The 14,708-nt window shown below is 48.8% G+C and overlaps 1 protein-coding gene across 2 annotated transcripts in view; it reads right to left on the reverse strand.

Moving 5' to 3' along the window:
- LOC137305113 (regulator of G-protein signaling 8-like) overlaps positions 1–13,865 on the reverse strand; it is a 60,656-nt gene extending 46,791 nt beyond the window's left edge. For both annotated transcript variants that reach the window (XM_067973900.1, XM_067973899.1), the window contains exon 1: positions 13,700–13,865. The gene's annotated coding sequence lies outside the window, so the exon portion shown is untranslated. The remainder of the gene's footprint in view (positions 1–13,699) is intronic.
- Between the last annotated feature and the right edge of the window lie 843 nt (positions 13,866–14,708).

Raw genomic sequence — 14,708 nt, forward strand, 5'->3', positions numbered from 1 at the left:
GAGTGAAATCAGGAAGCAAAAGGGGAGTGGAAATCTGGAACTCTCTCCCCAAAAGGCTGTGGATGATTGGGGGACAATTGGAACTTTGAAGACTGAGATCGATAGGTATTCGTTGGGTAAGGGTAACGAGAGATATGGAGCAAAGGCGGGTACATGGAGTTGAGGTACAGATCAGCCATGATCTAATTGAATGGCGGAGCAGGCTCGATGGGCTGAATGGCCTCCTCCTATTCCTAATGCACCGGGCCTGACATTTGGACTCCCCACCGTTATTGGGCTTCTGAAGAGTTGCACATGGGAGCCTAAATGGAGCATCAGCCCCTGAATGGTCAATCGCAGAGAAGGTGAGAGGATGTAGGTTTGATCCTTTGGCCTGTGCTGGGTTGGCCAATCTCAGCATCAACCATGGACTTCAGTGATCCTGAGCTAGAAAGAGAGATAGTCCAGAGTTCCTGCTCACTGCCCAGCGCCCCGACTACGTGTGTGTTAGGGCTGAGAACCAGAGTGAGGTTGACTGTGATGACCCCCAAGGTAACATAACCTACGTCAACAATGGCTATTTGGGGCAAAGTAGCAGTGAATTGTCCATAGATGGTGAGGTCGGTCAGAACTTGGAGTCAGAAAAATAATCCCCAAATAATCTCTAGAAAAGTTAAGACCGAGGGGTGACCTGATAGAGGTCTTTAAGATTATGAAAGGGTTTGATAGGGTAGATGTAGAGAAGATGTTTCCACTTGTGGGGGAGACCAGAACTGGGGTCATAAATATAAGATAGTCATTAATAAATCCAATAGGGAATTCAGGAGAAACTTCTTTATCCAGAGAGTGGTTACCACAAGGAGTAGTTGAAGCGAATTGCATTTAAGGGGAAGCTCGATAAACACATGAGGGAGAAAGGAATAGAAGGATATATTGTTAAGGTGAAATGAAGTGGGGTGGGAGGAGGCTCATGTGGAGCATAAATGCCGGCATAGACCAGTTGGGCCGAATGGCCTGTTTCTGTGCTGTAGACTCGATGTCACTCTGTGTAAATCTACTCTCTCAAAACAGGAGGAAGCTATCCTCTTTTAAAATCTACAAAAGGCGTTGATAGGTTCCTGACATTAACTCGTCTGGGATTTTAAGTCAGATTAATTCACAGCGGTAGCAAAATAAATTTCAAAAATAATATCGCTTGTTTGCCTTTTGCAACCCAAGAATGATTAATAATAGAATGAAACAACATCATTTTATTAACTTAGTACCAAGAGACACCCCAGCTGGGTGAGAGCTTCCGACTGACTCTGTAACTACTCGAAAGTATAAACAACTTAATGTCGCAGGATTGGAAAGGCTGCAGACAGAATAATTCAGTGTGAGTTTTGCAGTTGTTATCACACGGTATTGTGTTCGTACTGAAGGTATCGCTGGTTTTGTACAGCACAAGTTCAACGGAACTGAATCCAATACTGACCGCCTGAAAAATGGACATGAAAGAAAGGCCTTGCATTTTTCCACTGCCTTTCACATCCTCAGGACACTTCACAGCCAATGAAGTACTTTTTGGTATAGATACTGTTGTAATGTAGGAAACACGGCAGCCAATTTGCGCACAGCAAGATCCCACAAGCAGCAATGCGATAATGGCCAGATAATCTGATGTTGGTTGAGGGATAAATATTAACCCATGACCTTCTAACTCAGTAGGTTGAGAGAGAGTGCTCCTCACTGAGTCAAGGCTGACACCTGATGGACACTATGGGGTAATGTCATATGACCACATGTAATGCCTTAGCAACGCTGGCTGCAAGGAATGCTGGGATACTCCTGACGCCCAGCATTGCTGTGGGGATGTGGGCAGGCTGTTGATCAATCGCGCCACCCAAATCCATCAAAAATAACTTTAGAATTATCAGTGGGCAGTGCTGGTTACACCGCGGTGTGGCATGGTACCATTGCAGCGTGCCCTCCCTCCATACCCACCCGCCCCCTTCGCCACCTTCTGTGGGCAACTGGTGATGTAACTGGTCCTCGTGCCCGCCCAAATTACACTCATCCCGATCCCGGAAGATCGGATGGGATCAGGGATGCAGGCACGGAGTGGGGCCGGGATTCTGCTTCACTGTATCCTCTGCCATCGAGGCAAAAGTGGGAAGATGGGCCACGTTACCACCGGGAATGGTTTGCCCAGCGCACGATTAAAGAACAACAAATAACTTGCATCTATATAGCGCCTTTAACGTAGTAAAACGTCCCAAGGCACTTCACAAGAGTGATTATCAAACACAAATTTGACACCATAGAATCATAGAATCATAGAAGTTACAACATGGAAACAGGCCCTTCGGCCCAACATGTCCATGTCGCCCAGTTTATACCACTAAGCTAGTCCCAGTTGCCTGCACTTGGCCCATATCCCTCTATACCCATCTTACCCATGTAACTGTCCAAATGTTTTTTAAAAGACAAAATTGTACCCGCCTCTACTACTGCCTCTGGCAGCTCGTTCCAGACACTCACCACCCTTTGAGTGAAAAAAATTGCCCCTCTGGACCCTTTTGTATCTCTCCCCTCTCACCGAGCCACATAAGGAGATATTAGGGCAGGTGACCAAAAGCTTGGTCAAAGAGGTAGGTTTTAAGGAGCGTCTTGAAGGAGGAGAGAGGTAGAGAGGCCAAGAGGTTTAGGGGAGGGAATTCCAGAGCTTAGGGCCTAGGCAGCTGAAGGCACGGCCGCCAATGGTGGAACAGTGGGTTTAAAAGAGATTAAAGGCTGGTCCTTTATCAATGAGTTAACTACCTAGCAACTTGTTGTGACAGAAAGAATGTGCCAGATTACGGAATGTGTCTGTCGTGAGATAAAAGCACATTTCATTGCCAGTGAAACCTTGATGGGAACCAAAAGGAATCAGTGAGAAAACCGTGTATCGCAACAAAAACAATGATCCTGTTTTCACATCGCTGTAAGAGCGAATGGGCCATCGCGATTCCTACATTACAACAGTGACTACACTTCAAAAAGTACTTCATTGGCTATAAAGCACTCTGGGACGTCCTGAGGTAAATCTTTCTTTATGAGCAAGTCTACATAAAATGGCCGCTCCGGGCTATTGCCGCTCATCAACAATTTTAATCAAAAAAAGCAGCAATAAGGAGCGACTGAGAGACTCCTTTCTACAGATTATATCCCTTCTCTAACTTTTGAAATTGGTTGAGGGCCTAGATGAAGGGCAAAGCAAGACAATACCAAGTAGGGTTGCCAACTCTGGCTGGACGTATTCCTGGAGGTTTCATGACATCACCCGACCCTCCCCCCCCAAACGCCCCGCCCCCGTGCTCCCGCCATTGGTCCATCCTCATGGCGCCCCAACTCCCCGTGGCCAAGTGGGAACCGAACCGCCTCTTCGTTAGCCGATTGGATGATTCTTGACTGTCAATCAAAACAGCCTTTTCTTTCCAATCTCCAAACATTTTTCTAACTAAATAAACAAAAGCGTTGAAAGAAAATTATTTTGTTAAATGCGCCCTATGATTTCCCTCCCGGGTGTTTTGTTCCCAGCAGTGTCCTGGAGATCAAGCATCAATTCCTGGAGACTCCAGGCCAATCCTGGAGGGTTGGCAACCCCCTATTACCAAGGTGGAAAAGGGGAGAGGAGCGGAGGTCGGGTACGTCAAGTGGTTTAAGTAACAATGAGCTTGAGTTTTCCCAGTTTAAAGGTCGTTGCGGGAAGGAAAGACTGGGAACTCCAAGGAGAGAGTGAGTTGGAGTAAGTGACTGTTCAGCGGTGTGCATTTGTCGTCTTTAACCAAAGTGAGAACAGGAGATTGCAGAAAGACGCTGTAAAAATTGCTGATCCATGGGCTGACTCGAAACGTTGATGTTTTCTGCACCACATCCACACTTTGTGCACAAATGTGGCCTTCGTCACGATCCCCAGCAAGTGCTGTTGCCATGGCATCCATCCAGGATTGCCAGGAATTCTCCTTCTTTGCCCTGGAATGGTCCTTTGTTTGTCCCCGGTGCATGTTAATAGGATGGGAAAGATGTAACTCTGGGCTGTTTTTTTTTTTGGAAGAGAGCGGGAGATCCCAGGAGTGAGACGAGGGCAGGTCGAGGCCTGTAATGGTGCCAAGGTGGAAAGTTAGCGACTCTGACTGGCTTGTCAGGGGAGAAGAAGGGAGGGAAGTGATTGGGAGGTGGGAAGAGGTAGTGAACAAAGTCCAATGGCGGATGTGGGAGGGGTGATGGAGAGAGGAGTTGGCTCGCACTGCACCCGATTCTGCCATCAGTTGCTTAGCAACGTCCAAGATGCTTGGGTGAATGTTGTGTAGCCACCACTGGGACCTCTTCTAAAATTCAAATAGCGACGACAAATTATCAGCGACTCAAATATCCTCTCTGGGGGGCTTTTTCTCTCCATTTCTGTGATTTCTTTGTTTTGAATGTTTCCAGTTAAACAGGGACATCGTCAGTGGGGCCCACTCAGAAACGATCCAACTCAAAGTGATGGAAGCCCCCACCTCACACACAGCACCAACCCAGAGAGAGGACCACTCCTTCGACACTGAGTGCCACCATCTGAGGTTAGGGGGCACGCATGGGCACAATAACCCCTCCGCCAGGTCCTCCGTGAACGCAGCTCACCATAAACTCCAACAGTGCTGCCTGCCGCTCGGGCTGATTGCAATGCGGGGCAGGCATTGTTAGGTGAGGGGTATCAAGGGGTGAGGAGCAAAGGCAGGCAAATGGAGTTGAGGTACAGATCAGCCATGATCTCAACGAATGGCGGAGCAGGCTCGAAGGGGCTGAATGGCCTCCTCCTGTTCCTATGTTCCCTATGGCAGTGACTGGAATTTGAGGGTTGGAGGGCGAGGGGGGGGGGGTTTAATTACCCGACTGTGGTCATGTCTGGTCCGCTCTTGATCCCAGCGGTGAGAAGAGAGGCCGAAGATCTTCTAGATGCTTCTGCAGCCCTTCACAAGGTTGGATATTTAATCTTTAGGCATTTCATTACACGTTTGTGTTTCAATGGACGGGGCGGGGGAGGGGGTTTGAGCAGGGGAGTGGGGGAGGGGTGGGGGTGAATGTTCTTCGACCGAAGCCCCCAGGAATTCTCAATGCGGCCCTTGTGTACACGGCTCCAAATCCATTTTGAAAGAGGCCTGACGTCTCCTTGATGGCTCTCGTTTTAATCTCCACTCCTGTTCCTGTGTTTGAACTAACACTCAATCCAAGACAAGGCCCTCGGCCTTTGGTAATCCCCCCATTGTGGTGGTCTTCGTCTCCGGAGAGCTGGAATTTCCTTTCCTTTCGTTCTCACAGTCCTCAGCCTCTTGGTGGTCTACGTGAGTGAAAGAAGCTTTCGACGTCTCAGCGGCTTGTAACGTTTCTCCGTCCCTTTCGAAGCCCGGAGACTGATGCTGGTGTCCATTCCCTGAATGACTGGGCTCAGTCACCTCTTCCCACTCAGTCCTACGTACGACCGACTGAAGCCCAGAAACGACTGTCGACTAAATTAGCAGACCAAACCTCAGTGTGTCTGTGCGACATTGTGGTGTGCAGTACACCAACACGAGCATTAATCTCTTCATTTTTACACGGTACGGAATATCAAATGAACATCTTAAGTATTTGTCATTATTGGCCTCGGTAATTTCTGATCTTGTCGCTCCACTGGAAATCCAGCTCCGACACACAGTGTGATCACTGATGTCAGCTGCAGCTCACTGGGTAGAACTCTCTCGCCTCAGAATCAAGAAGATCATGGGTTCAAGTCGCAAACCAGAGATTTCGAGCACATAATCCAGGCTGACACTCCCGGTGCGGTACTGAGGGAGTGCTGCACTGTCCGAGGTGCCGTCTTTCCAATGAGACGTTAAACTGAGGCCCCGTCTGCCCTCTCAGGTGGATGCTAAAGATCCCACGGCCACTATTTTGAAGAAGAGCAGGGGAAATCTCGCCGGCGTCCTGGTCAATATTTATCCCTCGACCAACACCACTCAAAGACAGATTATCTGGTCATTACCACATCGCTGTTTGTGGGATCTTGCTGTGCGTAAATTGGCTGCTGCGTTTCCTACATTACAACAGTGACTACTCTTCAAAAGTATTTTTATTGGCTGTAAAAGTGCTTTCTTTTGGACTCAGTGAATGTAAATTTAACCCCCCCCCAAACCCCCATCCCCTGGTTTTTCTTTCCAATGAAGTCAACGGAAAGGAGATTGGGGAGAGGTGAATAACGGGAGGTCAATCTGATATCACCCGTTTTACACTATCGCCAAAAGTTAAAATGCCACCAGGAACTCTTCCCAGACTGCACTCTGTCCAATGACTGTTTCTGCACTGATGTTAATCCTGCTCCCTCTCACAGTCGGACTGTTACATCCACCTGAGAGGTGCAGGTGGGGCCTGAGTTTAATGTCACAACCAAAAGGTGACACCTTCGACAGTGCAGCACTCCATCAGTACTGACCCTCCGACAGTGCAGCACTCCCTCAGTACTGACCCTCCGACAGTGCAGCACTCCCTCAGTACTGACCCTCCGACAGTGCAGCACTCCCTCAGTACTGACCCTCCGACTGTGCAGCGCTCCCTCAGTACCGACCCTGCGACAGTGCAGTGCTCCCTCAGTACTGACCCTCCGACAGTGCAGCACTCCCTCAGTACTGACCCTCCGACAGTGCAGCGCTCCCTCAGTACTGACCCTCCGACAGTGCAGCGCTCCCTCAGTACTGACCCTCCGACAGTGCAGGGCTCCCTCAGTACTGACCCTCCGACAGTGCAGCTCTCCCTCAGTACTGACTCTCCGACAGTGCAGCGCTCCCTCAATACTGACCCTCCGACAGTGCAGCGCTCCCTCAGTATTGACCCTCCGACAGTGCAGTACTCCCTCAGTACTGACCCTCCGACAGTGCAGCGCTCCCTCAGTATTGACCCTCCGACAGTGCAGGGCTCCCTCAGTACTGACCCTCCGACAGTGCAGCACTCCCTCAGTACTGACCCTCCGACAGTGCAGCTCTCCCTCAGTACTGACCCTCCGACAGTGCAGCTCTCCCTCAGTACTGACCCTCCGACAGTGCAGCTCTCCCTCAGTACTGACCCTCCGACAGTGCAGCGCTCCCTCAGTACTGACCCTCCGACAGTGCAGCTCTCCCTCAGTACTGGCACTGGGAGTGTCGGCCTAGATTTTGTGCTCAAGTCTCTGGAGTGGGGACTTGAACCCACAACCTTCTGACTCAGAGGCGAGAGAGAGAGCTGCCCACTGAGGCACGAGCGACATGTGACGATATCAGTCTCACGCGCTGTTCCAACAAAACCAAAAAAAAAATCCTAAAAATCAACAGAAAGACGGAGATAAACAAAGGGGAGGTTAGAGTTCACCACCAAGCAGCACTAATAGTTTGGAGCTGATTCAAGGTAATAGATGCGGAGACTGATTAGTGCTGGCAACTGTCTCAGAAGTGGAATTTAAAAATATTATGTCAGTGAAAGGTCTCCCTGAAATGTATCTGCGTTGTGCACATAGTTACTGCTGTGGTTCAGAATGTTTAACCCCTTTCTCACTCAACCCTCTCCACTGTTCTCGATCTTATTTTCGAGGGAACTCCCACTCGGAAGTGCCCACCGGGCTTCAGTTAACCCCTCTCAAGGTTTGCGTAGATCTCACCGACTCTCTCGCATCTGGTGGGGACCGAGGCGCAGGAGGTCGAGATCGGGCGCGGGATCCGCCCCGTGTGGGAACCCCCGCCAGCGAGAGGAAGCAAGGCGGAGGAGTCGCAAATCCAGGCAAACGGCGAGCCGAAGGAATCGAGAGAAGAGAAAGGGGAGCGAAACAGAGATGAGAGAGGAGAGAAGTCTGCAGGACCTCCTCCAGCCCAACAACCCTCCCCCGAACTCTCCATTCCTCAAACCCTGGCGTCCTGCCTATCCCCCTCCCTTTGACCCACCATTGACAGCTGTATCTTCAGCTACCCAGGCCCCGGAATTCCTCCCTATACTCCTCCACTCCCCTCTCCTCCTTCGAAGACCCTCCTTCAGACCAACCTCCGCCTTTTGGGCGCCTTCCGTCGGTGCAGGGTCCAATTTCTCCTTACGCCTTGGGGCTTGTTGAAGGGGCTATATAAATGGAAGTCCTCCATTTATTGTAATGGAGACAGCTTACTGCCTTGATCCACCGATGAGTTTCTGAATACGAAGATATATTTAATGTGCTAAATCCTACAAACGGGGCTCGAACTCACAACCACCACATAGAATTACAACATGGAGACAGTCCTTTCGACCCAGACAGTCCTGTTGGTCTTTATCCTTCACATGAGCAGGAATCCTAATCCCATGTTCCCTCCCTGTTCCCATATCTCTTTATTCCCACTTTCCTTCAGCCAACTTTCTAAACTATTCTTAAAAGTCATTATGGTCCTTCTTTCAATCACCATCTCCGATTATACATTCCACAGCCTCACAATCCTCTGTGCAAAAAGATTTCTCCTGCTCTCTCTCTTAAATCTCTTACATTTAATTTGATATCCCTGTCCCCTTGTTCTAGACTTCTCAAATCATTGGATACAGTTCCTATCTACTCGGTCCCTTACAGCTCCTTCATCATTTTAAACACCTCCATCAAATCACCCCCTAACCTCCTCTGCTCTAACAAAACAATATTCCACTCTCCCCTCTCTATTGTCTCAACATCCAGTGGAGCCCACTGTACTCCAGCTGTGATCATTACTAATGCTTTATGTTGATTCATTATTAAGTCTCGACTTTAATATTCGATATCTCGTGCCATAAAACCCAGAATTCCATTAGTTTTTTTATGACCCAAATCCACATGAGCTGCTGCTTTTAATATCTTGCCACGCTGAACGGCCAAGTTCCCTTTGCTTTTCCACATAACCCAATCTTCCCCCATTCCAAGTATAATCATATAAGAGACATTAAACTGAGACCCCCGTCTGCCCTCTCAGGTGGACGTAAACGATCCCATGGACACTATTTCGAAGAAGAGCAGCGGAGTTTGCCCAGGTGTCCTGGGGCCAATATTTGTCCCTCAATCAACTCCACTAAACAAAACAGATGATCTGGTCATTATCCCATTGCTGTTTGTGGGATCTTGCTGTGCGCAAATCGGCTGCCGCGTTTCCTACATTACAACAGTGACTACACTTCAAAAGTACTTCATTGGTTGTGAAACGCTTTGGGATGTCCTGAGGATGTGCAAGGCATCATATAAGTCATCGAAGAATCACAGAATCGTAGAATAGTTACAGCACAGAAGGAGGCCATTTGGCCCATCGAGCCCATGCTGCCTCTTTGTAAGAGCAATCCAGTTAGTCCCATTCCTCCGCTCTTTCCCTGTAGTCCTGCAATTTTTTTTCTCTTCAATTATTTATCCAATTCCTTTTTGAGAGCCACGATTGAATCTGCTTCCACCGCCCTTTCAGGCAGCGCATTCCAGATCAGAACAACTCGCTGCGTAAAAAAAATTCTCCTCATCTCGCCTTTGTTTTTTTTGCCATTTGTGAGATGCTGCTTTTAATATCTTGCGAAGCCGAACGGCCAAGTCCTTTTGCTTTTCCACAAAACCCAACCTTACCCCATTCCAAGTATAATCATATATGAGACGTTAAATCCAGACCCGCATCTGACCTCTCAGGTGGAAGGAATGGATGACATGCCAACAATTGAAAGTTCTTTCCTCATTATCTGTCTCTCTCTATTTGTAATGTGAATTTATCTATTCTGAATTTCCATTCTCTGGGTTCTTTTTTTTAATTTCAGATTTCCAGCATTCACAGTTTCTCTTTCTGCTATCCATGTTAAGCGAGCTCACCCGCCATCCATTTTTTTCCAGTTCAAATCCTTGATTCGAGTTATTAGTAGCGGGGACTAGTGTGACCTTCACAAAAACAAGAGGTGCTCGTCGGTCACTGAAGGAACTGCACCTTCAGCGATGAACTGTGCTGGTCTGACTCTCGGTGAAAGACTCCACTCCCTCAGAGGAGTTTGAAGATTGCATACAGTCTACAGGAGGGCACAGAGCAGCTTGAGCTGATGGCATCGCCTGTGGGGAGAAGGGAAGGGAACTGGCCACCTTGCAGACTGAAGAGAGTAGGCAACGACACTAACGTGCATCTATACAGCACCCCTAACGCAGTAAAACGTCCCCAAGGCCCTACACAGGAGCGACTATCGGACAAAAAGTTGTCACCGAGTTCATCAGGAGACATTGGGATAGGTGACCAAAAGCTTGGTCAAAGAGGTAGGTTTTAAGGAGCGTCTTAAAGGAGGAGAGAGAGGTGGAGAGGTTTAGGGAGGGAATTCCAGAGTTTGGGGCCAAGATCGCTGAAGGCACGGCCGCCAATGGTGGAGCGATGGGGATCAGGGATGTGCAAGAGGCCAGAATTGGAGGAACGCAGAAATCTCGGAGGGTTGTAGGGCTGGAAAAGGTTACAGAGATAGGGAGGGGGCGAGGCCGTGGAGGGATTTGAAAACAAGGATGAGAATTTTAAATTCGAGGCATTGCCAGACTGGGAGCCAATGTAGACAGTACACTGAATTCAATGGACGACGCTTTTCCCATTCAATCCCATTATACGGAATTCCAGTGGAGCAAACAATTCCCATTCCACTAGATCAAGCCCTTCCTGCAGCGGTTCAAGAAGGCGGCTCACCACCACCTTCTCAAGGGCAATTAGGGATGGGCAATAAATGCCGGCCTCGCCAGCGACGCCCGCATCCCATGAACGAATAATAAAAAAAGATATGGCTCCGCTAGAATGCTGGCCAATAATACCTCCTTCCATTACCTCACACACACCGATGGGCACATGCCAACATACGCGCACACAGACGCGCACACGCACCCACACATATACACACACAAACGGGCATAGGTCAACCTACATACACACAGATGCACACACGCACCCACACACACGCATAGGCACACACATACAGATGTGCACATGCACAGACACGCACACACAAATGCACACACAGACACGCACACAGATGTGCACGCCTGCACACACAAACACGTAAACACATAGATGCGCACACAACAGATGTACACATACACACAGACGCCCACACGTACAGATGAGCACGCGCACCCACAAGCACACAGACGCACACGCACAGGCATGCACACACACACCTGTGCGCACAGATGCACACACACACTCACACAGACCTGCATGTGCACACACACGTAAACGTGCAGATGCACACACTCAGACATGCACACACACACACACCCATGAGCAAACACATAGATGTGCACATGCACACACAAACACATACACAGACACACACACGCACACGCACATACATCTCCACCTGCGAAAGATTATGGCCCAAATTTTCATCTGCAGCACCCAAAGGTAAGATCCTTGCTCTGTTGGTAGTGCCCGGTGCAGGTTCAGTACGAGCCTTGCCCTGTTGGTAGTGCCCGGTGCAGGTTCAGTACGATCCTTGCCCTGTTGGTAGTGCCCAGTGCAGGTTCAGTACGATCCTTGCTCTGTTGGTAGTGCCCGGTGCAGGTTCAGTATGAGCCTTGCCCTGTTGGTAGTGCCCAGTGCAGGTTCAGTACGAGCCTTGCCCTGTTGGTAGTGCCCGGTGCAGGTTCAGTACGAGCCTTGCCCTGTTGGTAGTGCCCGGTGCAGGTTCAGTACGATCCTTGCTCTGTTGGTAGTGCCCGGTGCAGGTTCAGTACGAGCCTTGCCCTGTTGGTAGTGCCCGGTGCAGGTTCAGTACGAGCCTTGCCCTGTTGGTAGTGCCCAGTGCAGGTTCAGTACGAGTCTTGCCCTGTTGGTAGTGCCCAGTGCAGGTTCAGTACGAGCCGCTCACCGTTTTTCCGTCCTTTCATTGTAAGGGTTGGTTGAATGGTGGGCAGCTCGAGGCTGGCACTGCTGTAAGTCCTCCGGAGGGCGAAGCCGTCACACCTAGGCACTCAAGTGGAAAATCTGGGCCACTGCGCCCTGTAACAAACGGCAACAATGCCCATCCCAAGACCAGGAACAGGGAGAAATCCCAGTCCAAATATTTCATCCATTGTGAAAAAACAACCCAACCCACAAAAAGATCATTTTGAGAAAGTGCCTCATTAATCTAATCCCAACACATATAAATAACAGCAAGATTCACTGCGGCTCATTGCTAGGATTCTATCATCTCATTCCTGGCCTGGTCAAATCTTTCTCTGCGTCTCTATGTGTTTCTCTTTACATATTTCATGCTGTCTTTCTCCCCCGCCTCGCTCGCTCTGAATCATTTTTGCTCTCTGTTTCATTCCTTCTCTCTGTCTCTGCTTCTTTCTATCTCTCTGCCCCACTGTTTCATTATGTGCTGTGTCTCTCTCTGGTATTTCCTCTCTCTCTCTCTCTCTCTCTCTCCTGTCTGTATCTCTTTGCCCTTTTCTCTCTGCATCTCTCTCATTCTGTATATATCTGCCTTTTATTCCCCCTGCGCTCTCTCTATATCTTTCATTCAGTGTGCGTGTCTCTCTCTCTGTCTCTGTTTCTGCTTTTCTCTGTTTCATTCTGTGCATAAATCCTTCTTTCTCTCACTGTCTCTCTCTATTTCATTTTGTTTTATCTCTCTCCCTCTGTTACTGTTTCTATCTCTCTCTCTGTCCTCTGTACTTTCTCTCATTCTTTCTGTATGAGTAGCCCTCGATTCCTCTCTGTTCACCTCATTTCCCTCTTCTCCCTGTTTCTTTCATGTAGTTTTCTCTCCCTCTCTCTGTCACTCTATCTCGCTGTCCTCCTTACTCTGTTTCATTCTATGTATGTCTCTGCCTCTCTCTGCCTCTTTTGTCTCTCTTTCTCCGCCTCTCTCTCTCTCTCTGACTTTCTCTGTCTCTCCGGACCTCTCTCTGTCTCTCTCTCTTTCTCCCTGCCTCTCTCTTTGTCTTTCTCCCTCTCTCTGTCTCGCTCTCACTTTGCCTCTCTGCCCCTTTCTCTCTTTCTGTCTGTCTCTCTGCCTCTCTCTGTCTCTTTCTTTCTGTCTCTCTCTCTGCTCCTTTCTTTCCATCTTTCTCCCCCTCTCTGCCTCTCTCTGTCTCTCTGCCCCCCCTTTCTCTCTCGCCCCCCCTCTCTGCCTCTCTCTCTGCCCCTCTCTCTTTCTGCCTCTCTCTCTGTCTCTCTCTCTCTGCCTCTCTCTGCCCCTCTCTCTTTCTGCCTCTCTCTCTGTCTCTCTGCCTCTCCCTGTCTCTCTCTCTGCCCCCTCTCTCTCTGCCTCTCTCAGGTTTCTCTCTCTGCCCCTCTCTCTCTCTGCCTTTCTCTGTCTCTCTCTGCCTCTCTCTGTCTCTCTGCCTTTCTCTCTCTGTCCTCTCTTGCTGCCTCTCTCTGTCTATCTCTCTGCCCCCTCTCGCTGCCTCTCTCTGTCTATCTCTCTGCCCCCTCTCTCTCTGTTCTCTTATCTCTTTTACACAATGCTGAACAAATGGCAGGAGAAATAATGAAACAGCCCCAGCACTGGGTAATTTATGAACAAACGATCTCCAATTAACTACAAAAATCTAAGGCATCGCCTCGCTCTCTCGGAATTCTCCCTCAATCTCAGCCACTCGATACGGATAGGTAAACACTGGTTCGAACAACTGGAATCCAGTTTTATTAAATCCCCAACACTGTCAAACTTTGGCACGGTGCTATTTTACATAAAAAAAAGAGGAACAGGTCAGAGACACCAAAGATATGAAAAGTCGCTTCGTTACCTTAGTAAATAAGCTGTCCCTGTTTACATTGACAACGTGCCCTCTGTGAGACTCCCAGGAAGGTTGGTTGAAGAGAAGAAGAGACCGGGGAAGAGTGTGGGAGAACGAGAGAGTGAGTGAGAGAGAGAGAGAGACTCCTTCTTTTAGTCTCCTTTGCGCACTCTAAGCTCCTTGTGTTGTGAAAGGAAAATTTCAGTGGTCACACCCACAAGTATTTTTGACATCAGCGCTGTGTTTGTAGTCAGCCGGGGCAGCAGTCAGCCAAAGAGAACACACAGCCAGCTCTTACGAGCCTGGGGTGTATTATCCACCCCTGCATGATTATTAATGAGGCCTTAAGTAACTGAGTTAAGTCCGAACTGCTGGACCACATCTAACAGCCTATAAATCAGAGTCGAAGGAAAGGCGGGGGAGGGGGAGGGGAATGAGGACTGAGGACTGGGTGAATGGCCTTACTGTGAATCTCCCGACTGGTTCAAAAAAAGACTTTGCCCACCACAGATTTCTACCTTTTCTATATTTAAAAAAAAACATTATTTTTCAGGGGAATTAAAATCTTGCATTTAACCACATTGCTGGAGCGGGGCATCTCACAGACTTTTACCTGCGCTCTTCAGCTCAAGAAAAAATTGTTTTCTGCGTCGTAACCTGCGATCACAGAGAGGGCAACGGGGCAGCTGGGACCTTGGTGAATGACGGGACGAACAGTCCGTCTCTCTAACCAGTGAGAATTAAGGATTGGGAAAGAAACAGAGGAATGACGGAGAAGGAACTCGGGTGAATTAGGGTCAAATCAGGTACAGAAAGAGAGGGAAAGAAAGACTGGATTAAGAGAGAGAAAAAAGAGAGAAAGGGAAAGTAAGAATAAAGATTTTAAAAATCTCTAAGAAGAATTTACTACCTGCAGGAATGAGGCTCACCAGTTTAAATTGTTCCATTTCTGGGTACGGAGGATTGATTGGCGTCTGCATTAACAATTCATCATGTCGTCAAGGGTACTTACGCTGTT

The sequence above is a fragment of the Heptranchias perlo genome, chromosome 39 (assembly GCF_035084215.1).
Source record: "Heptranchias perlo isolate sHepPer1 chromosome 39, sHepPer1.hap1, whole genome shotgun sequence".
In the NCBI taxonomy this organism is placed as follows: domain Eukaryota; kingdom Metazoa; phylum Chordata; class Chondrichthyes; order Hexanchiformes; family Hexanchidae; genus Heptranchias; species Heptranchias perlo.